The sequence below is a fragment of the Procambarus clarkii genome, chromosome 7 (genome assembly GCF_040958095.1).
Source record: "Procambarus clarkii isolate CNS0578487 chromosome 7, FALCON_Pclarkii_2.0, whole genome shotgun sequence".
Classification (NCBI taxonomy): domain Eukaryota; kingdom Metazoa; phylum Arthropoda; class Malacostraca; order Decapoda; family Cambaridae; genus Procambarus; species Procambarus clarkii.
The window spans coordinates 19,999,997-20,015,013 of NC_091156.1; the positions used below are offsets into that span (position 1 = coordinate 19,999,997).

At 46.0% G+C, this 15,017-nt stretch overlaps 1 non-coding gene across 1 annotated transcript in view; it reads left to right on the forward strand.

The window, feature by feature from the left end:
- Nucleotides 1-14,654, forward strand: part of LOC123761398 (uncharacterized) — a 61,332-nt gene extending 46,678 nt beyond the window's left edge. Inside the window, exons 7-10 of the transcript XR_011224854.1 lie at nucleotides 2,776-2,886; nucleotides 5,343-5,500; nucleotides 5,744-5,956; nucleotides 11,581-14,654. This is a non-coding gene — a transcript (uncharacterized protein). The remainder of the gene's footprint in view (nucleotides 1-2,775; nucleotides 2,887-5,342; nucleotides 5,501-5,743; nucleotides 5,957-11,580) is intronic.
- Nucleotides 14,655-15,017: the final 363 nt, after the last annotated feature.

Genomic DNA, 15,017 nt, shown 5'->3' on the forward strand with positions numbered 1-15,017 from the left:
TCTGGTAAATTGGAGGAAGCCCCATCTGATTTCATCTTGGGTTCAGACTTGGCTGGGCCTTGTGTGGGTTTCTCAGACCACGTCCATTTCTCTTCCTCCTGTGAATTTATTCAGGCTGCAGTCCTGTTGTCTGCTGCTTTTGAGGGGGACTCAAGTTACTCGAGTGGTTACTCGAGCAGCTGTGCACAAGCCTAAAATTTGCATTACTGGTTTTCCCGCTGGACAGTGTCTAGCTTTAGAGGCTGTTCTGGTATCTTCAGGGCAGCCCCTTTCGCCGCTTTCGCGATCGCTGGGTTCGACCACTAGGGGCCTTGTCGGTTACTGCATCTCCTGCTTCCTCTTCGGGTTTTTTGGAGTTTGGTGCCTTGGCGCCTTCTGGAGCCCTTCACTCGATGTGTTCACAGATTCTTCATATCTTGGCTGCTTTGTGACTGGTGCTCACCAGGCTGGCCAGTGGGCACCGTCGGGCTTACAGCATGTTGCGGGATTTTGTGGCTTTTGCTGCAGCGGATTTGGCTCATTTGAGGCTCTTCGATCCAGCTTCATTCAGACTGCGCCCCAGTGATTCATTGCCTAAACCGCGGGGAGTCTCTTCGGTTCTTGGCTCTTTGGGGCTGGTCGCTTTGAGTGGCTCTTCCGAGTTCTCGGGGCTTTGCTCTCCGTGCAGTTCACATCTGGGGTGTGTCCATTGTCCTGGCAGACGGCCTGTCTTGGTTAATTCCCCTGTCCATGGAATGGACAGTTGACTTCGAATCCTTCAGTTGGCTCTGTCAGACGTTCAGGACATCAGAGGTGGCCCTCTTTGCGTTGGCGTGGTTGAGGCATCTCCTGATATATGTGGCACCCTTCCTCAACTGCAACGTCATCGCAGTAGATGCTTTTCGGCAGGACTGGTCGAAGTGGGGTTACCTGTACAGTATTTCTTTCCCCCCCCCCTTCCTGGTCCAGCTGTTGCTTCAGGTTCTAGCTCAGCTGGAGTCCTATCAGGGAGAGTTCTCCTTCTGGCCTTATGGTGGCCGGCCCAGTTTTGGTTTCAGACGCTGCTTCCTCAGTGTCCAAACCCAGGGCATTTTCCGCAGCTCTGCCTCTTTCAGCAGGTCGGCCCAGTGAGGTACTTTGCTGGTCCGATCTACTCTTCTGCTCTTCAAGTCTGGTTTTTCCGAGACTTGTGTATCACCATTTATATCACCATATTCATATCGTGCATTCACTGTGGATGTCACTTTGGCTCCTTTCCGCACGCTTTCTCATGCCTTTTTTCACCTCCGGCCTGCTCAAGTGTTGTCTGAGCCGCCTTGATCTTTGGAACGGGTTCATTCCTTTCTTTCTTTTCCTCGGTTTGTAGTGACCCTTCGGTTTGTGATTGCTTTTGGGAAGCTTTGTTTTTGTTGGCTTTTGCCTCTGGGGGTTGGGTTGGGAAGCTTCATTCTCTTGCCAGTGCCAGGGGGGTTTGTTTGTTTGGCCCTGGTGGTGGTCGTTTTTCTTCATTTGCAGCTGGCTCCTCTTTTTTTGACAAAGAATGAGAGAATGAGATGGCAGGCTTCTGGAGGGGTTCTGTTGTGGATGCTTGGTTGGTTAGGACTAGGGTGTGATGTGAATCATGTGATGTGTCTGGTGGCGGCTTTATGCCGCTACCTTCATGCCACCGGTTCTGTGTCGGTGGACGTGCTCCAGGTTGATCTGGTTTCCCTGGTTCCTTGTTCCAAGGCTCGTGTGTCTCAGGTTGTCTGCAGTGTCATTAAGTCTAGCCAGCCTGCAGTCTACCCTCGTACCCTAGAGGTTAGTAAGTACTGTATGCTGCTTTTTTGGCTGTCTTTGGCAGTATGTCTTGGGAAGATATTCAGGTACGGGGGTTATAGAGGTCAAACAGGGGGTACTGCCCCCAGGTATCTCCTAAACGTTCCAGGGTCTCTGAGGGCCTTGTGTTGCTTCGGGGGGGGGGGGGGGCTTGTCGCGGTCGTCTGTCTCTTCCTCGCATTGAGACCTATGTTGCTGCCACCTCCTGGATAAGTCCCCATTTTTCCTTCTCTTTGGTATTAGCTTCAGGGAACCGACGGGGCTCCTCACAGAAAACCAGTTTTGAATATAATGAAATGCCAGTTTATGGGTGAGCCCCAGAGTCTCCCCTGACCCCCCTCCCTCCCTCCGGCCAGCGGTTTTCAGCATTCAAGATCTGGATGGAGGGTACCCAGGCTCACGCAAGCCAGCCTTGCACCTCCCCCCTTGCCGGGGGAGTGGCGCTAACGAGCAAGAAACTAGTTGAATGAGTGTTGCATGTTTGTTTTCTTTATGGGGTAGTTCTTTTGCTTTTTTTAAGAACATAGTTCACAATTTTCACCAGACTGTGCTCTGTTTTGTTTCGCCTACCTTTCAGGGTGCCTTCCCTGGTCAATGGCAAATATGACATACTTTAAATGTAAAGTGTTCATAGGTCATTGCTTCCGTCGCTTCTCTGAGGGGGCCAGGTTCTGGCTCGTGGTCCCTGGTAGGCAAAAGAACTCTGTGACTGATAACCCCAACTAATATAGCACTATATCAGTTTGGATAGCTTCAGGAAGCCTCTGGGGCTCACCCAGAAACTAGTGTTTCATTACATTCAACGCTCTATTTTTGTGACCTCAAATTTTAATTAGCTATGAAGGTACAAGTAAACTAAGTACTTGTGCCAAAAGATTCTCAACCATTCTAGTGCTTATAAAATAAGGAACATGCTGCTGTTTGTAGAATGTTTGTAATGCGTGCATTATACATTACTTCTGTACTTTATTGTTGCAGATATACAACAGAGTCAGTTGGGGATTTGGATAACCATTGCATTTAATTTTGCTCTGGTGTTTGCCCTTGCTTTTGCACTCACTCTCCACCACCGCCTCAAGAAGAATAAAAGTAAGTATGAATTACTCGACTGTAATGGTTGATGCATTTATAAATGGACAAACGAAAGGTATCTACCTTAATCCTTCAACTGGACATATTAAACAGTCATTTCATTGGTGTGCATGTCAACCAGGGTCAATTTTAGGTCTAATGTTGGATTTAAAACTACTGCAGGAGCTTATTAATTTATTTCTGCCCTCTCCCCACGCCCCTCCTCTCCCCCACTCTTCCCCCATGCCCCTCTTTTTCCCCCACTCTTCCCCCCTGCCCCTCTTTTTCCCCCACTCTTCCCCCCTGCCCCTCTTTTTCCCCCCCTGCCCCCTCCTTTTTCCCCCCACTCTTCCCCCTGCCCCTCCTTCCCTCCCCCACTCTTCCCCCTGCCCCTCCTCTTCTCCCCTGCCCCAGCCTCTTCTCCCTGCCCCCTCCTCTTCCACTTGTCCACTCCTCTTCCCCCTTGCCCCCTCTTCCCCCCTACCCCTCCTCTCCCCCCCCACTCTTCCCCCCTGCCCCTCCTCTCCCCCCCACTCTTCCCCCCTGCCCCCCACTCTTCCCCCCTGCCCCCCCCACTCTTCCCCCCTGCCCCCCCACTCTTCCCCCCTGCCCCCCTCCTCTTCCCCCCTGCCCCCTCCTCTTCCCCCCTGCCCCCTCCTCTTCCCCCCTGCCCCCTCCTCTACCCCCCTGCCCCCTCCTCTTCCCCCCTGCCCCCTCCTCTTCCCCCCTGCCCCCTCCTCTTCCCCCCTGCCCCCCTCCTCTTCCCCCCTGCCCCCTCCTCTTCCCCCCTGCCCCCTCCTCTTCCCCCCTGCCCCCTCCTCTTCCCCCCTGCCCCCTCCTCTTCCCCCCTGCCCCCTCCTCTTCCCCCCTGCCCCCTCCTCTTCCCCCTGCCCCCTCCTCTTCCCCCCTGCCCCCTCCTCTTCCCCCCTGCCCCCTCCTCTTCCCCCTGCCCCCTCCTCTTCCCCCCTGCCCCCTCCTCTTCCCCCCTGCCCCCTCCTCTTCCCCCCTGCCCCCTCCTCTTCCCCCCTGCCCCCTCCTCTTCCCCCCTGCCCCCTCCTCTTCCCCCCTGCCCCCTCCTCTTCCCCCCTGCCCCCTCCTCTTCCCCCCTGCCCCCTCCTCTTCCCCCCTGCCCCCTCCTCTTCCCCCCCCTGCCCCCTCCTCTTCCCCCCCTGCCCCCTCCTCTTCCCCCCCTGCCCCCTCCTCTTCCCCCCCTGCCCCCTCCTCTTCCCCCCCCTGCCCCCTCCTCTTCCCCCCCTGCCCCCTCCTCTTCCCCCCCTGCCCCCTCCTCCCTCCCCTTTTCTTCCCCCCCCCCCCACTCTTCCCCCATGCCCCTCCTCTGCCCACTCCGTGCCCTTCTCTCCCTCCACTCCTCTGTGCTATTATTCCCCATGCCCTCCCATACCCTATTGTTCCCCATGCTTCCCCCTTTCCCTATTCCCATGCCCTCACCCCTCCTTATTATTCCCCATGTCCCCTGTAAGGACAAAAGCTTCTAAGCCATACCCTAGAGTACAAGGTATCGAAACCCGTCCTTACTTCTTAGAAATATAAGGAGACCTAAAATCTATCTTGGCCTACTTTTGACAATAATCACACACAACTGGACAAATACTCTCACCTCCTAGGGATAACCAAAGGTTAGGGGGTAACAGATTGGTAAAATAAATTTTTATCTGTACAAATGGATTTTATTTGGTTTTATTTCAATGGCTTAAACTTACTTTACAAGAGTTACTTCTGGGGTTTACAGTTACTTTACAGGATAATTTGAAATGAGTGATAGTTTCCCAGAACATGTACTTATCATACAAATCACTTGGAATACTAATCCTACTCATCCCATTAATATGTAGCGCTTCCCTGTTCACCAGCCTGTGTTCCAACAATGTGTCACTAAAATGCGTATCGCCAATTTGTTCATTTCTATGTCCTAGGAAGTTCCAAACTGGTTTTAAACATTTAACACTACTTTTTATGCATATTTTAAATCACTGAATGTACTTGCAATATGTATTTTTCTTTGTTGAATTGGTTTGCCTTGTTTATATTAGAGGAATGTTATCACTGTGACAATGTACTGCACATGTGCAGAACTAGCCACTGCACTGGTAGGAATTCCAAATTCAAGAGTTATCCACACTAATGCATTCCTCCAAAAGTACCCTTACACCCTTCTTTACTGTTTCCTCATACCTGCTCTACCCATGCCCTCTCTCCCTATTATTCCCTATGCCCCCTCTCCTCCCTACTCTTCCCTGCGGCCCTCCATTCCGTACCCTGCACTTCCCTGGTGGTAATGTACTGATCAACACGAGATAACCAACACAAGCCTGCTACCATACTTGTGGATGGTTGATTTAATAAAATAGTAATACAAAATATCGTTTAACTGTGATGCCAAGAAATTTAATCTGCTCTAAATAATGTTTTGATTTAGGAAATAATATATTTTATGCTGTCAATAATTTCAACAGATTTGCTGCTTGGCTTGAAAGAGAGAAAACCCACAGTGCTGTTGATATATCTGCCTGAGAACCAACTATGCTTGCATTTAGTGAATATGGTTGCAACTTTTCTCAAGGAGGTCTGCTATGTCCACCCGTATGTCATCGATAGTGATGTGGGCAATCAGGTGAGAAACTGTCAAAATGTTTACAGAGAGTTTAAAATAAATTAGAAATATAAACACATCCTTCACTGTGTGTTTTGTTTAACTTGTTCTCATGTTGTTATTCTCTTACTGAAAGAGTCATTATTAAGATATGATACTCTAGGAAGAAGAATTATGGCATTGACTAAATTTTGTCTCATGCTCAAAATATACAACCATAAAATAACTTTAAAGACAATACAATTTAATCCTCATTCTTACCAGGATCCTAACTACTGGACAAGTGAGCACATGATCGAGGTTGACCGCCTGTTGTTCCTTGTGCCTGCCAACCCAAATGGGGAGAGTGTGACTCCCATCAGGCACCACTGGGCTTATGCCTTGACTTATCTCACTGGACATTACTTTGCCACTCACCAGGCCATAAATAAGGTTGCCGCTGTGGTTTTTCCCTTCAGTGTCGATGTACCACATCAGGTAAGCAATGACTTTGATGTAATGTTTTATCACTTTGTCACTGATGTAATGTCTTTAAATTTTTATGATTTTGTCATGAAATATGATACCAATTTTAGGTGGGAATCCATTTCAGGAGTCTGTAAGATTGAACCATATACTGTACAGCAAAAGTTTAACCCTTAAATGGCGCCTGGCTATTTAGCATGTGTCACCCACAGGCGCATACCAAAAAGAAAAAAAAAATTATTTTTTCTTCTAAACTTGTTAATTTGTGTTCACTGATCATGGGAAAAATAATAAAAAAAAAACGTAAGTGGCATATATTGCCCGCTATAGGGCGGGGAAGTCTGGCAAAATACAGGCGCTGACTCAGCGTGCGTCCCAGACGGTTTGTTGCTCGCCAGCTGTTGGGCCGGAGTTGCCACAGAGATAATTATCTAATTATTTCAATGTCTCTGATTTTTTGTAGTTTTTTTGCTGTAATATTATTCAATAGTGTGTAGTGTGATATATTTATATAATAAAATGAGTGGATCATCGCTGTACTCAAAAATATGGTGTGCATATTGTTGATTCAATTATGTTCATCAAACAGTGAACAAATACTTTGTTGGTTATTACACTATATACACAGGTTATATATAAGTATCTGCATGTTTTGTTCACCATAACGAACCACTAAGTTGCTATTATGAGTCAAAAAGTAAAGAGAAGTGACCGCCACACACCAGCCAGCCACTCACTCCCTCAACACCTCACTCGCCCACATTCTCCTCCCACCATACTTTTTTGCTTTTATTCACTATATACAGACGTTATATATAAGTATCTACATTCGTGTTCACCATAACGAACCACTAAGTTGGCATGCTGAGTGGCAGTGGCAGCCCGCCACTGGCTGCTACTTCCTCCCTCCCTCAAGTCACTCGACTCACCCACATTCTCCTCCCACAATACTGTTTTTGCTTTTATTCACTATATACAGACGCTATATATAAGTATCTACATTCGTGTTCCATTTTTTTTTGTTCCAGACGGCATTTTTTTTTTAAATCGTGGGCCAAATTCCCGGGTGTGAGGGGCCTCAGTATTGAGTGAGCAACCAAGCCTGATGCACGCTGCATGAGCTCACAGCACTGCTGTTCAGCTTGTGACCACAGCATCGCCTAAAAATGCCATAATATACATGTTCTTGCTATTATTTAGCAATGATATTATTACAGAAGCCCCCTGACTGTGATAAAAATTACCAGGATTCTGATAATAGCAGGATTGTGGTGATATTTAGCGCTGTGCTCCATGGAGGGAGGAGTAATGCTGTGGGAGGGAGGGTGGTGGCGTCGTCTTCTGACTGTGTGTAGCCACCTTTTATTGACAGCACTCACCATACCAGCTTAGTGGTTCGCTATGGTGAACACAAATGTAGATTTAATTTAAACTGGGAGATTGAAGAAATCAAGCAGAGACTGAAGCAATCATATCAGATTGAAGAATTGCAATTACAACAGAAAGCAATACAAGAAATAATGATATACCCAAAATATTTCTTCCTATATGGGAAAGCAAAATCAAGAACCACTGTCAGTATTGGACCTATTCTTAAAAATGAAGGTTCTTACACAGAGGATGACAAAGAAATTAGTGAAATTCTAAAAAAAAACCATGAGAACATGTTTAGCACCCCAATAAACAGCATGAAAGTGGAAGATCCGGACAACTTCTTTATGCATGATATCCAAACTCCTGAAAATGTAACTTATATCAACATGAGCACTACAGATTTTGAAAAAGAAATTGAAAACATGCCCATGCACTCAGCCCTGGGTCCAGACTCGTGGAATTCAATATTTATAAAGAAATGCAAAGTGCTGGTAGCACAGGCACCCAGTATAGTGTGGAAGAGCTTGGATATGTGATATGCCAAATGTGCTTAAATTAACAGACCCAGCTTCTCTATACAATGGAGCAAAGCATTGACTAAGAATTATAGACATGTTGCACTAACGTCTTGCATAATAAAAGTATTTGAGAGTGATTAGGAGTCAGATCTCCAGTTTTATGCAGACCAATGACCTCCACAACCCAGGCCAACATGGATTTAGAGTGGGAAGATCATGCCTCACAACAACTCAACCACTATGACAAACTCACTGAGGCATTAGATGAAAAATGGAATGCAGATGTGGTATACACTGATTTCACAAAGGCATTTGATAAATGTGACCATGGAGTGATAGCTCACAAAATGAGATCAATATGAATAACAAGTAAAGTAGGACAAAGGATATTCAAATTTCTGTCAAACAGAATGCAAAGAGTAACAGTCAATCAAATAAAACCAGCGTTGAATGTAATGAAACGCCATTTTCTAGGTGAGACCCGGAGACCCCCCTGGAGCTTACTAGGCTGATATACTAATGTCAGACTTTGGCATCAGTCATGTGTATGGAGTTCTGTGGGCCTACCGGGGACCACGAGCCAGAACCTGGCCTCCTCAGAGAGGCATGGGGAACGATGGCCTATAGACACCCCCGTGTGGTTGGAAGCATTCTATGTCTGCCATCGACCAGGTCAGGCACCCAGAAGGGTAAGGATCCCAAAACAAACCCCTATTCTGGTGAAAATGTTGCTACCAAAAGCCGAACAAGTGGATAGAACTCCCCTTAAAGAAACGAGTAAACGAGCATGACGTCACACGTCATCGCGCCACTGTCTGCGCAGCTCCCTCCCTCCACGTTAGGAGGAAGGGGAGCCCCAGACCCCCCACACCGGCTTGTCCTGGGTTCATCTTGATCACAGGGTTCGTCCTCTGGGGGGGCCTTGCGTTGCCGGCTTCCTCTTCGGGTTTTTTCGGTGTTCAGTGCCTTGACGCCTACCCAAGCCCTCGCTCGATGTGTACACAGACGCGTCATTTCTCAGCTGGGGTTTTGTGACCAGTGCCCACCAGGCTGGCCAGGGGCAGTGGGGGTCTTGTCTTTCTGTCAGGCCCACAGCATGGTGCGGGAGTTCGCGGTGGTGTGGTTTTCACTTCAGAGGGTTCGGGTCGCCCCCGCAGATCGACTATCCAGCTGCATTCAGACTGCTCCCCGATGGTTCATTGTCTGAACCGAGGGTGTTTGATGCAGTCCTTGGCTCTTTTGGGCTGGTCGTTCAGGTGACTCATTTGCCGAGTTCTTGAGGTTTGGCTCTCCTGGCGGTTCACGTCTGGGGGATGTCCACCGTCCTGGGACGGCCTGTCTCAGTTCATTCCCCTGTCCATGGAATGGACGGTCGATGTCGACTCATTCAGTTGGCTCTGCCAGACGTTCTGGCACCTGGAGGTGGACCTCGTCATGTCGGCGTGGTCGAGGCATCTTCTGGTATATGTGGCGCCCTTCCTCGACCGCGAGGCCGTCGGGATCAATACCTTCTGGCAGGACTGGTCGAGGTGAGGGTTCCTATACCTCTTTTCCCCGATTCAGCTGTTGCTCCAGATCTTAGCTTGCTTGGAGACTTACCAAGGGAGAGTAGTCCTCTTGGCCCCTTGGTGGCCGGCCCGGCCTTGGTTTCAGGCTCTGCTTGTTCGGTGTCCAAACCCGGAGGTTTTTCCGCGGCTCCGCCTCTTTCAACAGATCGGTCCGATCCGTTGCGAGACTGGTTCGCTCTTCTCCTCGAGTCTTTGCGTCTGGTCTTTTTGACTCAAGTCTATCACCATCTGTATAGTGATTAGATGTTCTTTCATGGTGTCCCACCTGTGGGCTTCGTCTTGGTGGCAATATGAAGTTTCCTGGTGGTCCTTCTGTTTCATTTTGTCTCTTCGGCGCTGTACTTCCCTTTCTGTTAAGGTTGTTTTGTCCTTTCTCTTGTGGCTGTTTCAGGAAAGTCAAATTACAGTATGCCAAATACTGTCGCCTCGTACCGTGTGGCGTTGGCAGAGCCTGCAGCTTGCTTTTGGTATTTGTTACTTCTGCACCATTTCGCAAGCTGTCTGGAGCGTTGTTTCACCTCCGGCCTGCTCATGCGCCGCCTGCCCCGTCCTGGTCTTTGGACAGAGTTCTCTCGTATCTGTCGTCATCTCGGTTTGTTGTTGCTCCTTCGGTTCAGGATTGTTTTTCCAAAGCTCTTTTCTTGTTGGCATTGGCTTCTGAGGGTCCGGTTGGAGGGCTTCATGCTCTCCTCCGGTGCAGGGGTTTCTGCTCCTTTGGTCGTGGTGATAGGTTTGTTTATTTGCAGCTGTCTCCTCCTTTTTTGGCGAAGAATGAGACTGCTGCTTTGCGGAGTGGTCCTTGGGTTGTTGATGCTTGGTTGGTCAGGCCGCGGGTGCATCATGTGTGGTCCAGTTGCAGCACTTTGCCGTTATTGGCGCGCCACAGCCTCTGTGGTGGGGGACGCGCTTTGGGTTGATCAAGTTTCCCTTCTTCCCTATTCTCAGATTCAAGTCTCTCAGGTTGTCCACAGGGTTATTCGGTCTAGGCAGCCTGCAGTTTATCCCCATGCCCATGACGTTCATAAGTTTGCTGCACTTGCTGCCTTCTTCAGTAACATTTCTTGGGCTGACATTTGGGCACGGGGTTTTTGGCAGTCGAACAGGGTCCTGGCTGCACGTTACCTCATGAATGTTCCTGGGGCCTAGTCGGGCCTGTATCGTTTTGGGTCAGGGGTTGCAGCCTGTTGTCTCGACTTTGAGTTGAGATGCAAGCACTGACCGCTTCCGGGGTAAGTCCCTCTGGTTTTCGTCTTTGGTGGAGTAGCTCCAAGGAGCCCAAGGAGCTAGGGAGCCGGTCGGCCGAGCGGACAGCACACTGGACTTGTGATCCTGTGGTCCTGGGTTCGATCCTAGGCGCCGGCGAGAAACAATGGGCAAAGTTTCTTTCACCCTATGCCCCTGTTACCTAGCAGTAAATAGGTACCTGGGTGTTAGTCAGCTGTCACGGGCTGCTTCCTGGGGGTGGAGGCCTGGTCGAGGACCGGGCCGCGGGGACACTAAAGCCCCGAAATCATCTCAAGATAACCTCAAGATAACCTCAAGAAAACCAGCGTTGAATGTAATGGAACACCATTTTTTGGGTGAGACACGGAGACTCCCCGGCAACCCTCCCTCCTACTGATCGGCGATTTTTCACGTGTTTTTGACATCCAGCCTCAGAACTGCAGGGTGGATTGCCAGAGGTCTGGGGCTCCCCCTTCCCCCTCCTGGGGAGGGGAAAGGAAGGAAGGGAGGGAGGGGGAGCTGCACAGACATGCAGCGCGGCTCGTGTGACATGCTCATTTGCTTGTTTTCATTTGGAGTTCTGTCCACTCATTTGTCTTTGTTTTAACCAGAATAGGGGTTTGTTTTGAGGCCCTTACCTTTCTGGGTGCCTGTCCCGGTCGATGGCAGATATAGAATGCTCCAAATCCCATGTGAATTTCTATAAGCCCTTGCTCCTCAAACCTGGCTTGTTTAGGTTATCTTGAATAGCACGTGTGTGTGTTTTAGGAGACTTAAGTAATTACTTGCTGTTCAGAGTTTCTGGATTCGTGCCAGGTATCACAGAGAACACTTCTGTATACAGTATTATTATTAATACAGTAATAATATAATTATTATTATTACTGTATTGATATATACTTCGTGTGTATATACTGTAATTCTTTTTGACTATACAAGTTAATATTTTCAGATAGCTAATGTGCAGCGATTCAAGCTGGGGCAAGACATGAGTTCTCTGGTGACATGGCTCCACTGTGGAACTTGGATGGACTGTAAATTCCTATGGGAGCCACAAGTCAAGTCACCGTGCCAAAAGGTGGTCACTTATACACTGGCAGATATTAATGAGGCTATAAGACATGCATCTCGGGAAACAAAATGCAGTAATGATTTTCAGATTAAAGGGAACGTGGATGAAAAGAGCGTTCTCACTAGCAAAAAGACAGAAGGGAGGATGGCCTTACCAAGTGCTAAACCTGTTATTGAGAATTACACTGTAAGGGAAAATTTAGAGAAGCAAAATGCAAATATGATTGACATTATTCAAAAAGATTCCTTTGATCCAGATGTGCCAAATATTGATAGGTTACCAATGCTGGGAGAGGAAGCCTCTGCCACAATATCTGATAATGATTCATCAGATGAGTGTTCAGATGAACTAGATGACAGAGCATTTCTTTGAGTTGTCCTATGCATCTTTTGGCTGCGAAAGATGCAAATTGCAATGTTTGGCCTTCCACTTAAACCCTTATCTGTCCATCTTTCCTTGTATCTTTTTTAAGCACAAGTGATATGTTCACCTTAAATGACACTTCCATTTTATAGGGAGAGATATAAACAATTACTTGTTCAGTTCCTAAAACAAATGTGTACAGAGTTTTATATTAAAATGTTTGTGAATTATTTTCACTGCATATGTTATCATATGTCATTATGCTGTTTTTCCACTTAGAGTGGGGAGGCATCAGCCCAGAGAAAGTTGTAGGTACAAGTTTAAGTAATAAAACATTAAAAGTATAACTCTGCCAGTCATTATATTATGTACAATGCAATGTATAGTGGTACAAATAAGCAAGAACTACAGTACCACAGCAGCAACCCAACACTTCATTGGACCAGGATTCAACAAGCATTTACACAATTTATAGACCTGTATCATTGACAAGTGTAATAGTCAAAATATTAGACAAAATAATTAAAACTAAATGGGTAGAACACTTGGAGAAAAAATATATAATAACAAACAGTATGGTTTTCAATCTGGAAGATCCTGTATAATGAATTCACTTAGTTTCTGATAGAGCCACAGCGATTTTACAGGAAAGAGGTGGTTGGGTTGGCTAAATCTATCTGGACCTAAAAACACTTTAGATAGAGTTCCACATAGGTTGTTCTTGGAACTGTCTTGGAACATGGAACTTTTCTTGGAAATGGAATATACTGGAGGAGTGACAGGGGAGGCTTTTAACATGGGTGAAAAATTTTCCGACAGAAAAATGAGGGCAGTAATCGGAGGCAATGTATTGAACTGGATAAATGTCACGTGTGGAGTACCACAGGGTTCAGTTCTTGCACTGTAATGTTCATTGTCTACATAAACCACCTACCAGAAGAAATACAGAATTATATGAAAATGTTTGCTGATGATGCTAAAGAAACTAGGGAAAATGAAAAACTTGGACGATTTTCATGCCCTTCAAGAAGACCTTAACAGAATGAGTGAATGGAGCACCACAGGGCAAATGGAATTTAATGTGAATAAATTCCATGTTATGGAATGTGGAATAGGAGAAAATAGACAACACACAACATAAAATTATGTGAAAAAGCTTAAAAAAAATTCTGATAGAGAATCTAGGGGGGGGTGGTATTAGAAAACTATCACCTAGGACCACATAAAGAATGTTGTGTGAGGAGCCTATGCTATGCTTTCCAATTTCAGAATTGCTTTTAATTACTTGGGTGGTGAAATACTGAAGAAATTGTTCATGACCTTTGTGAAACCAAAACTGGAATATGCAGCGGTTATATGTTGCCTATATTTTTAGAAGGACATTGGCAAACTGGAAAAGGTGCAAGGACATGCAACTAAATGACTCTCTGAACTGAAAGACAAGAGCTATGAGGAGAGGTTAGAGGCATTAAATATGCCAAAACTGGAAGATAGAAGAAAGAGGCAATGTGATCACTATATACAAAATAGTAAACTGACAAAATTGATTGGAAAAAATTCCTGATACCTGGAACTTAAACAAGAGGTCATAGATTTAAACTAACTAAACAAAGCTGCCAAAGAAATATGAGATACTGTAATTCACTTTCACAAAGAGTGGTAGACAGTTGAAATAAGTCAAGTGACAAGATGGTGGAGGCCAAAATTGTCAGTCGTTTCAAAACGTTATAAGACAGTGTGCTGCGAAGACGCCACACCATGAGTGTAGCTCTCATCCTGTAACTACACTTAGGTAATTACATCTGCTTTCAAACTTGTACATCTTTTCTCAATTTTTTGGCAGCATTGTTTACATATATTAAGCAGTTTTAGAGCATCAAAAATGCCCAGTTAAATGATGTTATAAATAGTCGCCGGGTGCTTCAGAACTCATAAACTGTTTAAATAATAAATAACTGTTTAAAATTACCCACCAAAAATTGAGAGAGAAGGTATACAGGTTTGTAAGTGATGAGTAAGTTATGCAGTCCGTAACTGCGTGATGAATTCAGATCCAGATGCATTGTGCTATACATAAGTTGTCTTGTTCATTATATATAAATTGATTACTTTGGTAACGGCTTCAAATCAACCTTTTGTTATTTACCCATACCCATACATTCACCTTGCCACCGCACCATCTTCTTATTTTTAATTTAGGAAAAATAATTAATATTTGTTAATCATACTTTTTCCTTATACTGAATCTCAAAATGTGGTTCTGGAAATGGATTACCTGTTGGAATTCATAGAATGGTGAAATTACTTAATGCATTAGACAGGTTTGGCTTTTCCCATATTGAGGACTGGAAGCATGTTAGAGCTATTGCCATCTCCCACGCCAACAACTAATCTTCCTTGGGATGCAACCCTCGTCGGTCTACTAACTCCTAGTGTTAGGACCGAGTGTGATTTGTAGGATTAAATATTACCTAGATTAAGTTAATATTAGGATTAGATACTCTTTTTAAGTACCTTATATTTACTTTGTTGTACGTGGTGCTTGTTCCGATGAGCGTGGTTTTGTGTTTACAATAAACATGTGGTCAAAATGTGTTTTCCTTCCACCCTATATATAACAGTGGCAATGAGGATTAATATTGCATGCTGGGAGTCAAGTTTCCAGGTGATGTGAAGATCATCCAAGGGTTTATAAACTGCTCAGCGAACAGTGGCATTAGGTGTAATGAAATACAGTATGCCCTCATCCTGCCACAAAGAAGAGGGTAAAGCAGACAGCACCAACATCACACACAAACGCATTTTTTAAAAAATGTGACTGTGGTGCTATTGCACACAAAATGTATATAAAAGGATTATTGGCAAGGTTGGAAGATGGATCGTTAATCTCCTACTGAACAGAACCCAAAGTCAACAAAAGCCGAATCTGAATCATCCTCAGTGAAATACTCAAT